The 14,925-nt window shown below is 44.8% G+C and overlaps 1 long non-coding RNA gene across 1 annotated transcript in view; it reads right to left on the bottom strand.

Annotated features, from left to right (window-relative positions):
* Window positions 1-14,925, bottom strand: part of LOC138641368 (uncharacterized) — a 106,526-nt gene that overhangs the window by 55,392 nt on the left and 36,209 nt on the right. The gene's annotated exons all lie outside the window — the stretch shown is intronic.

Raw genomic sequence — 14,925 nt, 5'->3', positions numbered from 1 at the left:
CTAATAGCTGTTTTCATCGCCTCAGCTGAATGATCTATCATTCAGCTGAGGCGATGAAAACTTAATCTCCAAACACTAGCAAATACTCGGAGGTCACCCGAGCGTGCTCGGGAAAACCCGAGCAACAAGTATATTCACTCATCACTAATGCATTTCAGAAGAGAAAACTATTGTGAGATATTTAGTTTAAAATTTGATAAAAATTGTGTGAGCTGATCACCAGCGACAAAGTGATCTCATTTGATGGGCACCAACTCTATTGACTCACCACAGTATGGTCCTAACAATAGAGATTATTATTATTATTTATTTATATAGCACCATTAATTCCATGGTGCTGTACATGAGAAAGGGGTTACATACAGAGTTATAGATATCATTTATGGTAAACGAATTTACAATGACAGACAGGTACAGAGGGGAGAGGACTTACATTCTACAGGATAATGGGAAAGAGACAGAAGGTCGGGGGTGCAGCAGCTCCGGTGTTGGTGAGGCGGGAGCTCGGGTGGTTGTGAGGCAGCAGAATGGTTATTGCAGGCTGTAGAGATCAATCTCAGCTCTAATTAAAACTTGTCTAGGAAAGATGAGTAGATAAGGGTGAACCTGGAGGACAGCCACATTGCACAATTCCAAAATATATGGACAAGGCTTATTGTTATGGACTGACCTTTGTTGGAGTAATGATATTGCAGCTGCTAAGGGCAGCACCAGTAGTTAGCTTCATCAGGAAATAGCCAGAGGTCAGTACATGGAGAAGCAGGATTGTTGGGAGGATAAGCCGGTATCGTTTTCAGGATATAGCCAGAGGTTGGTACATGGAGCATCAGTATAATCTTGGGGATAAGCAGCAGGTGGAAAGAAGATGGACTAAAGGCTGGGAGCTCAATAATCTCACAAGGAAGGAAGTGCAGTGACAGGTTTAAGTAGGGTGTTTTATCAGGAGATCACAGAGTTGAGCCAATCAGGAACTCGGGTGAAGACAATCAAGAACTCAGGATGGAGAAAATCAGGAACAACACAGGTGCTAGTCTCTGGTTTAGCAAGGGACTGCCAGCAAGCTAAAAAGACCCAAGGTAAGAACTGCCACCTGGTGCACAAAAGCTGATGGGTTCGAATCCTGACACCTCTAGTATTAACCTCTTCAGCCCGTGGCCATTTTCTAATTGGACGGAATGGTTTTTATGTTTTTTTTCTGTTATAGAAATAGCGTTAACCAAGTGCCCTATGTTATTTACCTGTACTATTACTACTTACTTGCTATATATGCTAATTTTTATTTTATGTGTTTTTTTCTCAGGATTTGTCTGTGAATTGGCCACAGTATGAACGTACTTACACTTTGCACATATGCGAGTTTATAGTCTGACTCATTATTTGGATTTGTAATAATATCTTGTACTTTGTACAAACACCCTTTTCTGAGCTCAGCATTTTCATTTGTATAGCTTTACATAGATGGGTGTCTCAGTCGGGCCTTTACTTGCTCTGCTGTTATATTCACAATGACACACAGTAAGGTTTTAATTCTAGAGTCAGATTAGGACAGTCTCCCCTGCCAGTCATATCCAAAAGTTGGCGCTCTTGAAATTGTTCCACAAAATGAAGTATTTCTCCCAAAAAATTATTGCAATTACACATGTTTTGTTATACACATGGTTATTTCTTTTGTGTGTACTGAAACAGCACAACAAAAAATGAAAAAAAGGCAAATTGGACAAAGTTTCACACAAAACCCCAAAAATTGTCGAGACAAAACTGTTGGCACCCTCAACTTAATATTTAGTAGCACACCCTTTGGAATAAATAACTGCAATTATTCACTTCCTATAACCATCAGCAAGCTTCTTACATCTCTCAAATGGAATTTTGGACCACTCTTCTTTAGCAAACTGCTTCACGTCTCTTATATTTGAAGGTTGCCTTTTCCCAACGTCAATTATAAGATCTCTCCACAGGTGTTCAATGGGATTTAGATTCAGACTCATTGTTGGCCACTTCAGAACTCTCCAGCACTTTGTTTCCATCCATTTCTGGGTGCTTCTTGAACTATGTTTGTGGTCATTGTCCTGCTGGAAGAACCATGACCTAGGACGCAAACCCAGCTTTCTGACACTGGGCACTATTTTGCGACCCAAAATCCTTAAATCCTTAGGTAATGTTCAGTTTTTCATGATGCCTTGCACACAGTTCAGGCATCCAGTGGCAGAGGCAGGAAAACAGCTCTAATACTTCTTTTAACCTTGATCATATTTGACTGTAGGTGCTGTGTTCTTTTCTTTATAGACCTCATTCCGTTTTTTGTAAACAGTATATTGATGTGCTTTATCAAACAGCTCTATTTTGGTCTCATCTGTCCACAAGACACTTTCCCAGAAGGATTTTGGCTTACTCACATACATTTTAGAAAGCTGCAGTCTAGCTTTATTACGTCTCTGTGTCAGCAGTGGGGTCCTCCTGGGTCTCCACCATAGTGTTTAATTTTATTCAAATATCAATGGACAGTTCACACTGACACTGATGCACCCTGAACCTGCACGACAGCTTACATTTCTGTGGAACTTGATTGGGGCTGCTTATTCACCTTCTGAACTGTCCTGCATTCCAAACTTTCATCAATTTTTCACTGCCGTCTACGTCCTAGGAGATTGGCTACAGTGCCATGGGTAGTAATCTTTTTGATTATGTTGCGCAAAGTGCACAAAGAAGCATTAAGATCTCTTGAGGCAGACTAGTAACCTTGAGATTGTTGATATTTTTCAACAATTTTGATTCTCAAATTGTCAGAAAGTTCTCTTCTCCACTTTCTGTGCTCCACCCTAAAGGTACCATCACATTAAGCGACGCTGCAGCGATCTAGACAATGATCCCGATCGCTGTAGCATCGCTGTGTGGTCGCTGGAGAGCTGTCACACAGACAGCTCTCCAGCGACCAACGATGCCGGTCCCCTGGTAACCAGGGTAAACATCGCGTTACAAAGCGCAGGGTCGCGCTTAGTAACCCAATGTTTACCCTGGTTACCAGCGTAAACGTAAAAAAAAAAAAACACTACATACTTACATTCCGGTGTCTGTCCTCCGGTGCTGTGCTTTCCTGCACTGTCAGCGCCGGCCAGCCGTAAAACAGAGCGGTGACGTCACCGCTGTGCTTTACAGCTGGCCGGCGCTCACAGCCAGTGCAGGAAAGCACAGCGCCGGGGGACAGACACCGGAATGTGAGTATGTAGTGTTTGTTTTTTTTTACGTTTACGCTGGTAACCAGGGTAAACATCGGGTTACTAAGCGCGGCCCTGCGCTTAGTAACCCAATGTTTACTCTGGTTACCAGTGAAGACATCGCTGAATCGGCGTCACACACGGGGCGGGGTAGCTCAAAGAATTGATCAATTGTTTGCTAAATGTCTCATATTTGAAATACAGTTAGAATTTATGTGCAATTGCACTTCAGTTATTGCGTTCTGACCATAAGCAGTGCTGGCTTCTTCCCTTTTTTTTTGCTTTGCATTGGTATGTGGCTGACCACCACTGTTGCCGCGCACGCTGGGTTATGTGCGCCATTCTTTCTGTGTTCACTGTGATTGATAGGCTGCTGTGCACACACACAGCAGCCCTGCCCCGCCTCAGGCTCAAGTTAATTGTGCACCTGTGTCTCAGCCTGTCTCACCCTTCATCTTTGGTGCGGGTTTGGCAGTGTGGAAGCCAGATCTGAAATGTCCGCACTGGACCTGATCGGCCTTTACCTGCGCTTGCCTATCCTGGCACCAAGGGAGTGATTCTGAAAATGCTCCAGGTACAGTTCGCATTTAATGTGGTCCCCTTTTTTTTTTTTTTATACATTCAGGAAGCCATAATGGCACAACGTAAATAAAATACGAAGATTAGGACTGCCCCATTATGAGATTGCCGTGAAGTGGCGGGGTAGCTCAAAGAATTGATCAATTGTTTGCTAAATGTCTCATATTTGAAATACAGTTAGAATTTATGTGCAATTGCACTTCAGTTATTGCGTTCTGACCACAAGCAGTGCTGGCTTCTTCCCTTTTTTTTTGCTTTGCATTGGTATGTGGCTGACCACCACTGTTGCCGCGCACGCTGGGTTATGTGCGCCATTCTTTCTGTGTTCACTGTGATTGATAGGCTGCTGTGCACACACACAGCAGCCCTGCCCCGCCTCAGGCTCAAGTTAATTGTGCACCTGTGTCTCAGCCTGTCTCACCCTTCATCTTTGGTGCGGGTTTGGCAGTGTGGAAGCCAGATCTGAAATGTCCGCACTGGACCTGATCGGCCTTTACCTGCGCTTGCCTATCCTGGCACCAAGGGAGTGATTCTGAAAATGCTCCAGGTACAGTTCGCATTTAATGTGGTCCCTTTTTTTTTTTTTTATACATTCAGGAAGCCATAATGGCACAACGTAAATAAAATACGAAGATTAGGACTGCCCCATTATGAGATTGCCGTGAAGTGGCGGGGTAGCTCAAAGAATTGATCAATTGTTTGCTAAATGTCTCATATTTGAAATACAGTTAGAATTTATGTGCAATTGCTCTTCAGTTATTGCGTTCTGACCATAAGCAGTGCTGGCTTCTTCCCTTTTTTTTTGCTTTCCATCCTGCATCCCCATCCTGTCATGAGCTGCTCCATCCTGCGCCCCCATCCTGTCATGTGCTGCTCCATCCTGCATCCCCATCCTGTCATGTGCTGCACCCATCCTGTGCCCCCATTCTGTCATGTGCTGCTCCCATCCTGCGCCCCCATTCTGATATGTGCTGCTCCCATCCTGCGCCCCCATTCTGACATGTGCTGCTCTGTTGTGAATTCTGTGGTCAGGCTCCCTCCTGTGGTCATGAGTGGTACTTCGGCTGGTTCTGTCCATGAGCTTCCTTTGGTTGATGTGAGTGGGGCTGCGGCTTCTGAGTTTCCTTCCTCAGGTGACGAGGTTAAGTCGTTAGGTGCTGTTCTATTTAACTCCACCTAGTTCTTTGTTCCTGGCCTCCAGTCAATGTTCCAGTATTGGTCTTGCTCTCTCCTGGATCGTTCTTGTGGCCTGTCTGCCCTGCATAAGCTAAGTTCTGCTTGTGTTACTTTTGTTTGCTATTTTTTCTGTCCAGCTTGCTATATTGGTTTGTTTTGCTTGCTGGAAGCTCTGGGACGCAGAGGGAGCACCTCTGTACCGTTAGTCGGTGCGGAGGGTCTTTTTGCGCCCTCTGCGTGGTTGTTTGTAGGTTTTTGTGCTGACCGCTAAGCTATCTTTCCTATCCTTGGTCTATTCAGTAAGTCGGGCCTCACTTTGCTAAAATCTATTTAATCTCTGTGTTTGTATTTTCATCTTTACTCACAGTCATTATATGTGGGGGGCTGCCTTTTCCTTTGGGGAATTTCTCTGAGGCAAGGTAGGCTTATTTTTCTATCTTCAGGCTAGCTAGTTTCTCAGGCTGTGCCCGAGGCGCCTAGGTCTGGTCAGGAGCGCTCCACGGCTACCTCTAGTGTGGTGTGATAGGATTAGGGATTGCGGTCAGCAGAGTTCCCACGTCTCAGAGCTCGTCCTATGTTATTAGTAACTATCAGGTCATTTTTTCAGTGCTCTTAACCACCAGGTCCATTGTGGTTCTAAATCACCAGTTCATAACACTGCTCCCATCCTGCGCCCCCATTCTGACATGTGCTGCACCCATCCTGCGCCTCCATTCTGACATGTGCTGCACCCATCCTGCGCCTCCATTCTGACATGTGCTGCACCCATCCTGCGCCTCCATTCTGTCACTGGCTGCTCCCATCCTGCGTCCCCATCCTGTCGTGTGCTGCTCCCATCCTGCGCCCCCGTTCTGTCATGTGCTGCTTCCATCCTGTACCCCCGTTCTTTCATGTGCTGCTCCCATCCTGCGCCCTCGTTCTGTCATGTGCTGCTTCCATCCTGCACCCCCGTTCTGTCATGTGCTACTGCCATTCTGCGCCCCCGTTCTGTCATGTGCTGCTGCCATCCTGCGCCCCCGTTCTGTCATGTGCTGCTCCCATCCTGCGCCCCCGTTCTGTCATGTGTTGCTTCCATCCTGCACCCCCGTTCTGTCATGTGCTGCTGCCATCCTGCACCCCCGTTCTGTCATGTGCTGCCCTATTCTGTCATGTGCTGCTCCCATCCTGCGCCCCCGTTCTGTCATGTGCTGCTGCCATCCTGCACCCCCGTTCTGTCATGTGCTGCTCCCATCCTGCGCCCCCGTTGTCATGTGCTGCTGCCATCCTGCGCCCCGTTCTGTCATGTGCTGCTCCCATCCTGCACCCCCGTTCTGTCATGTGCTGCTGCCATCCTGCACCCCCGTTCTGTCATGTGCTGCCCTATTCTGTCATGTGCTGCTCCCATCCTGTGCCCCTGTTCTGTCATGTGCTGCTGCCATCCTGCACCCCCGTTCTGTCATGTGCTGCCCTATTCTGTCATGTGCTGCTCCCATCCTGCGCCCCCGTTCTGTCATGTGCTGTTCCCATCCTGTGCCCCCATTCTGTCATGTGCTGCTGCCATCCTGCACCCCCGTTCTGTCATGTGCTGCTCCCATCCATATGCCCCATACGCTGCTCCATAAAGGTTTATGACCCCCATCAGGTGGCGTAAGTAACAAATAGCTGTGGCATGACGTGCCACAGCCTCATGGCACAGCAATTTGTTACTTACGCTAGCCGATTCTTTTCCGGCGCCATTGTCTTGCTCCTCCTGGTGCCAGAATCAGCGCCTGCGCAGTCCGCGCTCTCCGGCGCCATTTTCTTGAAGACACACTGCTGTGTGTCTTCAAGAAAATGGCGCCGGTAAGCGTGGACTGCGCAGGCGCCGATTCCGGCACCAGGAGGAGCAAGACAATGGCGCCGGAAAGGAATGGCGTAAGTAACAAATTTCTGTGGCATGAAGTGCCACAGCCTCATGGCACAGCAAGTTTTTACTTACGCTATTCGTTTCTGGCGCCATTGTCTTGCTCCTGGTACCGGAATCGGCGCCTGCGCAGTCCGCGCTTACCGGCGCCATTTTCTTGAAGACACACAGCAGTCTGAAAGTTCACCACTGTAATTGTTGTGTGTTCTTTGACTGTGCAGTCTCCTGTATAGCCTGTAACACAAAACTTAGGGTACCGTCACACTATACGATTTACCTACGATCACGACCAGCGATATGACCTGGCCGTGATCGTAGGTAAATCGTAGTGTGGTCGCTGGGGAGCTGTCACACAGACAGCTCTCCAGCGACCAACGATGCCGAGGTCCCTGGGTAACCAGGGTAAACATCGGGTAACTAAGCGCAGGACCGCGCTTAGTTACCCGATGTTTACCCTGGTTACAAGCGTTAAACTAAAAAAAAAAAAACAGCACATACTTACATTCTGGTGTCCGTCAGGTCCCTTGCAGTCTGCTTCCCTCTGCTTCCCGCACTCACAGACTGCCGGCCGTAAAGTGAAAGTGAAAGCACAGCCGCTGTGCTCTGCTTTCACTTTACGGCCGGCAGTCACAGTGCGGGAAGCAGACGGCAAGGGACCTGACGGACACCAGAATGTAAGTATGTGCTGTTTGTTTTTTTTTAGTTTAACGCTTGTAACCAGGGTAAACATCGGGTAACTAAGCGCGATCCTGCGCTTAGTTACCCGATGTTTACCCTGGTTACAAGCGAACGCATCGCTGGATCGCATCGCTAGATCGCTAGATCGGTGTCACACACACCGATCTAGCGATGACAGCGGGAGATCCAGCGATGAAAGAAAGTTCCATACGATCTGCTACAACGTACGATTCTCAGCAGGATCCCTGATCGCTGCTGCGTGTCAGACACAGCGATATCGTAACGATATCGCTGGAACGTCACGAATCGTACCGTCGTAGCGATCGAAATGTTATAGTGTGACGGTACCCTTAGTTTTAATAAGCACTATATATCCTTGGGTAGTGTCCTTTAGGACCTTGGTAGTGGCCTTGAAAATTAACATACTATTCCTAAAGGGTTCTGTCATGACTCAGTCCCACCTTGATCTTTAGCTTCTCCAAACACATAATTGTAGCCACCTCTCGTAGGTGGCCTATCCCTGGCTCACAGTATCTTCCTATTGTATTTTCCATCACTGCTTTTTTTTTTTTTAACTATTTTACTCTTTATCCTGAAAACACTATATAATATTGTTGTACTTTGTATCAGTTTATATGAAGTGTCTCATGTCATGATCTAATAACTGCAGAGCATTTCCAAATCCATTGTAATCAATGTCTTGCTCACATATAGTATGTAAATGTAAAAGAAGATCAATCTCGAAGAATTCCATTTTCCAGGGGCTAGGCTACTGTTGTAGTAACCATCTAATACATAGCAACGCATAAACGGTATCAGCCATTTATCTTACCCAAGACTATCCCCTAGCAGCTTTTTATCTTTCGGTACAACATAAGCACTTAGATACTCAGCCAGTAAAGTCATGACTCGGCACATTACAGATTTTACAATTAAAAGTCAGGATCATATATTTCCTAAAACTGTACATGATAAGGTGCCCTGTGTGTGTGGGAAGGGGCTGTTCTCTTTCCATTAGCACACATTTGGTTTGCTGCCCGACATAATTGACAATAGCCTCTGGTAAGTGTAAAGCGATAAGCTACACTATATATTGTGTATGTTATGGTAGTTTGCATTAAATAGATTTACCATTACTGTTGTGCCAATATTTCAGCATTAGCTCCTTCGAAATTCTAGCACAGATCATTTCAGACATTTAATAATTTGCACAAAAATAAAAAAGATGTTGACAATTTAATAGACACTTTGTAAAAGAGGAAAGTGTCTACAAAACAGGCCTCAAGCTGTAAGGTGCCGCAGATTATTATTGGTCTGCCACCCAAGATATGGTAGAAATAACGATATTCTAACATAACCTAAAAGTGTCTAACATAACTCGCATGCGTCAATCCTGCTTGCTCCAGAAACGTCCTATGGATGGATAAGCATGGAGTAGCACAAGTCCTAGGAACCATTGAGCTGGGAGAAAAAACATCATCTGGATCGCAACGCAGGATAAAACTTATTTTTATTGAAACATCTTACAGCCATGGTAGTAACTGAAAGTACAAAAAGAACAAAAACTGCAAAGGTGTAGCTTTGCACTCACTGAAGCAAAATGGAATTTGTCAAAATGTATTTTATGCATGTATTCTGAAAATAAACCAGCAGGTGTCACTAAATGGTGAACAGCAGTCTAATTACAGAGCTGAGTCATATGTATATATACAAATACATACATATATATATATTTATCATACAGTGGGGGAAATAAGTATTTGATACACTGCCGATTTTGCAAGAGTTTCCACCTGCAAACAATGGAGAGGTCTGTAATTTTATCATAGGAGCACTTCAACTGTCATAGACCGATTCTAAAAATAAAAAAACAGAAAATCACATTATAATATTTTAAAATAATTGGATTGCGTTTTATTGCATGAAATAAGTATTTGATCACCTACTAACCAAAAATTCTGTCTCTCAAAGACATGTTAGTTTTTCTTTAGGAAGCGCTCCTACTCTGCACTCATTACCTGTAATAACTGCACCTGTTTGAACTCATTACCTGCATAAAGGACACCTGTCCATACACTCAATCAATCACACTCCAACCTCCCCACCATGGCCAAGACAAAAGAGCTGTCTAAGGACACCAGGGACAAAATTGCACAAGGCTGGGATGGGCTACAGGACAATAGGCAAGCAGCTTAGTGAGAAGGCAACAACTGTTGGCTTAATTATTAGAAAATGGAATAAACACAAGATGACTGTCAATAATTTTTGGTCTGGGGCTCCATGCAAGATTTCACCTCGCCGGGTAAGGATGATTCTGAGAAAGGTTAGGAATCAGCCCAGAACTACATGGGAGGACCTGGTCAAGACCTGAAGACAGCTGAGTCCACAGTCTCAAACATTACCGCTAGTAAAACACTATGCTGTCATGGATTCAAATCCTGCAGGGCACGCAAGGTCCCCCCTGCTCATGCCAGAACATGTCCAGGCCCATTTTAAAGGGACTCTGTCACCTGAATTTGGAGGGAACAATCTTCAGCCATGGAGGCGGGGTTTTGGGGTTTTTGATTCACCCTTTCCTTACCCGCTGGCTGCATGCTGGCCGCACTATTGGATTGAAGTTCATTCTCTGTCCTCCATAGTACATGCCTGCACGGGGGCAATCTTGCACAGCGCAGGCGTGTACTATGGAGGACAGAGAATGAACTTCAATCCAATATTGCAGCCAGCATGCAGCCAGCGGGTAAGGAAAGGGTGAATCAAACACCCAAAAACCCCGCCTCCATGGCTGAAGATTGTTCCCTCCAAATTCAGGTGACAGTGTCCCTTTAAGTTCATCAGTGACCATCTCGATGATCCAAAGGAAGAATGGGAGAATATCACGTCAGATGAGAACAAAATAAAACTTTCTCATATCAACTCCACTCGCCATGTTAGGAGTAAGCAGAAGGATGAGCACAACCACAAGAACACCGTCCCAAACATGATGCATATTGGGGGAAACATCATACTTTGAGGGTGCTTTTCTGCAAAGGGGACAGGATGACTGTACTGTATTGAAGGGAGGATGGATGGGTTCATGTATTGCGAGATTATGGTCAGTAATGTCTTTCCTTCAGTAAGAGCATTGAAGATGGGGCATGCCTGGGTCTTCCAGCATGACAATGACCTCAAAAGCACAGCCAGTGCAGCTAAGGAGTGGCTCCGTAAGAAGCATTTCATGGTACTGGAGTGGCCTAGCCAGTCTCCCGACCTGAACCTAATAGAAAATCTTTGGAGGGAACTTAAACTCAATGTTGTCCAGAGACAGACATGAAACATGAAAGATTTGGGGAAGATCAGTATGGAGGAGTGGGCCAAAATCCCTGATGCAGTGTGTGCAAACTAGGTCAAGAACTACAGGAAACGTCTGACCTCTGTAATTGCAAACAAAGGTTTCTGCACCAAATATTAACCCCTTTCTGACTTTAGACATACTCAGTACGTCATGGTCAGCTGGTACTTACCGACCTTGGATGTACTGAGTACGTCCAGATGATTTTGCAGGCACAGAGGCTGCTTCTGACAGCTGACACCCGGCACTAGGTGCAGGACTGGTGCCTGCACCGCTACCGACATTAATCTCCCTAAATACTGCGATCACTGGTGATCGCAGCATTTAGCATGCGTGCAGAGGGAGGGAGCTCCCTCGGCAGTCCGATTAGCACCCCCGCAACTGCGGCGCCCAGGGTCCTGGTCATCGCAGTGGTATTGCTTTCTTCTCGGGGAGAGTGATGCTACATTTGGAGGCAAAGAAGGATAACTGCATTTCACATGTGCATTGCACATTTCACACTCCAAACAACCAGGGGGAGCTTCTGCTCCTATTTATTAGGTCACTCCCCACATATATATAACAGGTAGTCTGTAAGGAAAGTTAGTCAGTTCCAGACAGGAGTCAGTTCCTGACAGAGTTCCAGTCAGCAGTTCTGTTAGGAGTTCCAGACAGTAGTCTGAGGAGGACAGAAGGTTAAAGGAGCTGTGCATGCCCTCAGAGCTGCAGCTCCCAGAAAGAGCCATTGAAAGGCAGAATTGTATTGCAGCGAGCGTGAAGGAAGTCGAGAAAAAGGAGACCGCTCATACAGGAAGAGCTGTGACGCTGGAGGAAGCATCGAGGGAGCCGGGTAAGTATTTTAATGCCAGCGGGCGGGCGCACAGGGGGAGGGAGGGGGTAGATTACCGGGAACTTTATTTTCACAACAAAAAAAATGATTTTTCATTCCTTCGCTCCAGCGAACGCTGCTGGGAAGAAGGAATGAATTCTGGATTCAGCACCCAAATCAGGGGACAGCGCTTAACTCTAGCGCTGTCTCCTGCACGGTGCGTGTGGTACCCAGTCAGCACACGGAACGGCACACGGCTGCCGCACGTGTGCCACACTGATGTGCCACGTGAGCACACGGACACGGATAATTCCGGTACCGATTTTTCCGGTACCGGAATTATCTGGACGTGTGGGACAGGCCTTACTGTGTAAACGCACCAAGACATAAAAAAACTATATAAATGTGGTATCGCTGTAATCGTACTGCCATATCAATTTTACCACACATGAAACGGCACAAAAAAGCAAAAAACTATTCCAGAATTGATGGTTTTTGTTTATTCTGTCTAACAAAAATCATAATATAAAGCAATCAAAAAATGTTATGTGAACGAAAACGGTACCAAAAAAAAGTAAACTCCAGCCGCAAAACAAGCCCTCATATGACTCTGTTGGACAAAATATGGAAAATTATGGCTCTCAAAACTAGTTTTTGGAATAAAAAGCATCTTTTAGAGTGTAACAGCAACCAAACATAAACACCAGACCCGAAGAACAAAGTCGTCTAATCACATATCATGCACAAGGAATGGCGTAAAAAATACATCAAGCCAATTGTTCACCTGCTATTGATTTTTTTCATTCTGCCTCCCAAAGATTGCAGTAAGGCTTGACTCACATTTTCCTGCACTCTGCGCTGAGCACTTTCAACTGGGATAGCAATATATGGGGTATTTCTACATTCAGCAGAAATTGTGGGACAAATGTTCGTGCCATTTCTACCCATTTCTCCTTGCGAAATTGTAAAATCTGGGGCTAAAACAATTTTTTGGGGTGAAATTTTTATTATCTTTTCTTCACAGCTCAATGATATAAATTTTTGTGGTGTTAATATGATCACTGTCCCCCTAGATTAATTCATAAAGTGGTATATTTTGTAAAATGGAGTCACTTATGAGGAGTGTTGCTGTTCTGGCACCTTAGAGGCTCTCCCAGTGGGTTATAGCACCCGCAAACCATAACAGTAAGATCTGCACTATAATATGGCGCTCCTTCCCTTCTGAGTTTTGCACTGTGCCTGAAAAGTTTACATGTAGGGCATTGGCGCACTCAGGAGAAATTCTTACAACAAACTAAGGTCCATGTTTTCCTATTAGCCCTTAGAAAAATTAAAAACTTGTGGCTAAAACAACATTTTAGTTGTAAAAATGAAATTATTCTTTCTTCCCTGCCGAATAGTATAGAAATCCGTGAGGCACACATGGTGTCAATATGATCACTGCACCCATAGATGAATTCATTGGAGAGTATAGTTTTTAAAATGAGGTCATATATGGGGAGTTTCTTCTGTTCTGGCACCTTAGGAGCTCTGCCAATGTGACATGGCACCCTCAAACTATTCAAGCAAAATCTGAACTTCAATATGGCGCTTCTTCCCTTCTAAGCTCTGTACTGTGCCTCAAAAGAAGAAATTGAGCAACACATTTTGGGGTCCTTATTCTCCTGTTATTCTTGTGAAAATGAAAAATGTTGGGCCATTTTCACATATCAAAGTTGTAAATTTCTGTGAACCACCCGGGGATTCAAGGTGTTCACCACAATACTAGATAAATTCCTTGAGGGGTCTAGTTTCTAAAATGGGGTCACTTGTGTGAGTGTTACTTCTTTTAGGCACACCAGTGGCTCTCCAAATGTGACATGACACCTGCACACAATTGCAAGTCTGTATTCCAAAACATCACTCCTTCCTTTCTGAGCCGTGCTATGTGCCCAAATAGTAGTTTTCCCCACACACGGGGTAAAGGCATACTCAGGGGAAATTGCAAAAAAACTATTTGGTGCAATTTCTCCTGTTGCCCTTATGAAAATGCACATTTGGGGTAAGAAAACATTTTTGTGAGGAAAATCTGATTTTATTATTTTCACGGCTCATTGTTATAAATTTCTGAGAAGCACCTGGGAATTCAAGGTGGTCACCACACATGTAGGGGTTTTGTACTGTTTAGGCACATCAGGAGTGCTATAAACGCGACATGGTATCCGCTAATTATTCCTGCAAAATTTTCAATTTCAAAAAGTCAAATGCTGCTCATCCCCTTCTGAGCCCTGCTGTACATCAAAACAGTAGTTTTCCTCCACATATCTCCTGTTACTCTTATGAAAATGCAAAATTTGGAGCTAAAAACATTTTTTTTGTGTGGGAAAACCTTTGGGTTTAAGGTGCTCACCACACATCTAGGTTACTTTGGGGTTTAAGGTGCTCACCACACATCTAGATAAGTTCCCTGAGGGGTCTTGTTTTCAAAATGGTGTCACTTATGGAGGGTTTTCACTGTTTTGGCACATTATGGGCTGTTCAAATGTGACATGGCATCCGCTAATCTTGTAAATTTTTCATTCAAAAAGTCAAATGGCGCTCCTTCCCTTCCAAGCCCTGCCATGTGCCAAAACAGTGGTTTTGCTCCACAAATTCTTACTTTTTTAAAGTTACCGTATATACTCGAGTATAGAATGAAGAAATCACTGCACTCGTATATTGAAGTTGCTTGAACAAGTGTAAAGTTTTATTCACAAGTGAAAGTTCATGTTGAAGCGATAGGCAAAATAACGTTTCGGCCAACTCGTGGCCTTGTTCACAATATCGCTGCGGTTAAACAAAAAAGAGAAGCAAAAATCAGACAATATACAAATATAAATATACATATATACAAATAACAAAAGTATATACACATTTGGGTGAATGCATGTCAACGGAGTAATGTTGAAGAGGTCCGATCAAAAAGATAAAAAACATAGACTGAATTCCACCAAGAAAGCAAGAGGAGGGTAACTGTACCCTGTGGTCCCAATGAGGCATATTGGGCAAAGGTAAAAACAAGTAAGGCAGGTAGGGCGGAGGTAGAAAACAAAACAAAGTATGCTGACGGATAAGAACAATGAACATACCCAGAGAATATACTTGTGGTGAATAATTTAGAGTACTGGACGGCTAGGATAATTTTGGTGGGGGACCCAGTCAGAGGTGCCTGCAAGGAACAATATAATGTAAGGTACGACCAAAAGCTGTATAGGGGCAGTATGGTACTATATGGTGG

This window comes from Ranitomeya imitator, chromosome 6, assembly GCF_032444005.1.
Source record: "Ranitomeya imitator isolate aRanImi1 chromosome 6, aRanImi1.pri, whole genome shotgun sequence".
Taxonomy (NCBI): domain Eukaryota; kingdom Metazoa; phylum Chordata; class Amphibia; order Anura; family Dendrobatidae; genus Ranitomeya; species Ranitomeya imitator.
This window is presented reverse-complemented; position numbering and strand designations above follow the sequence as displayed.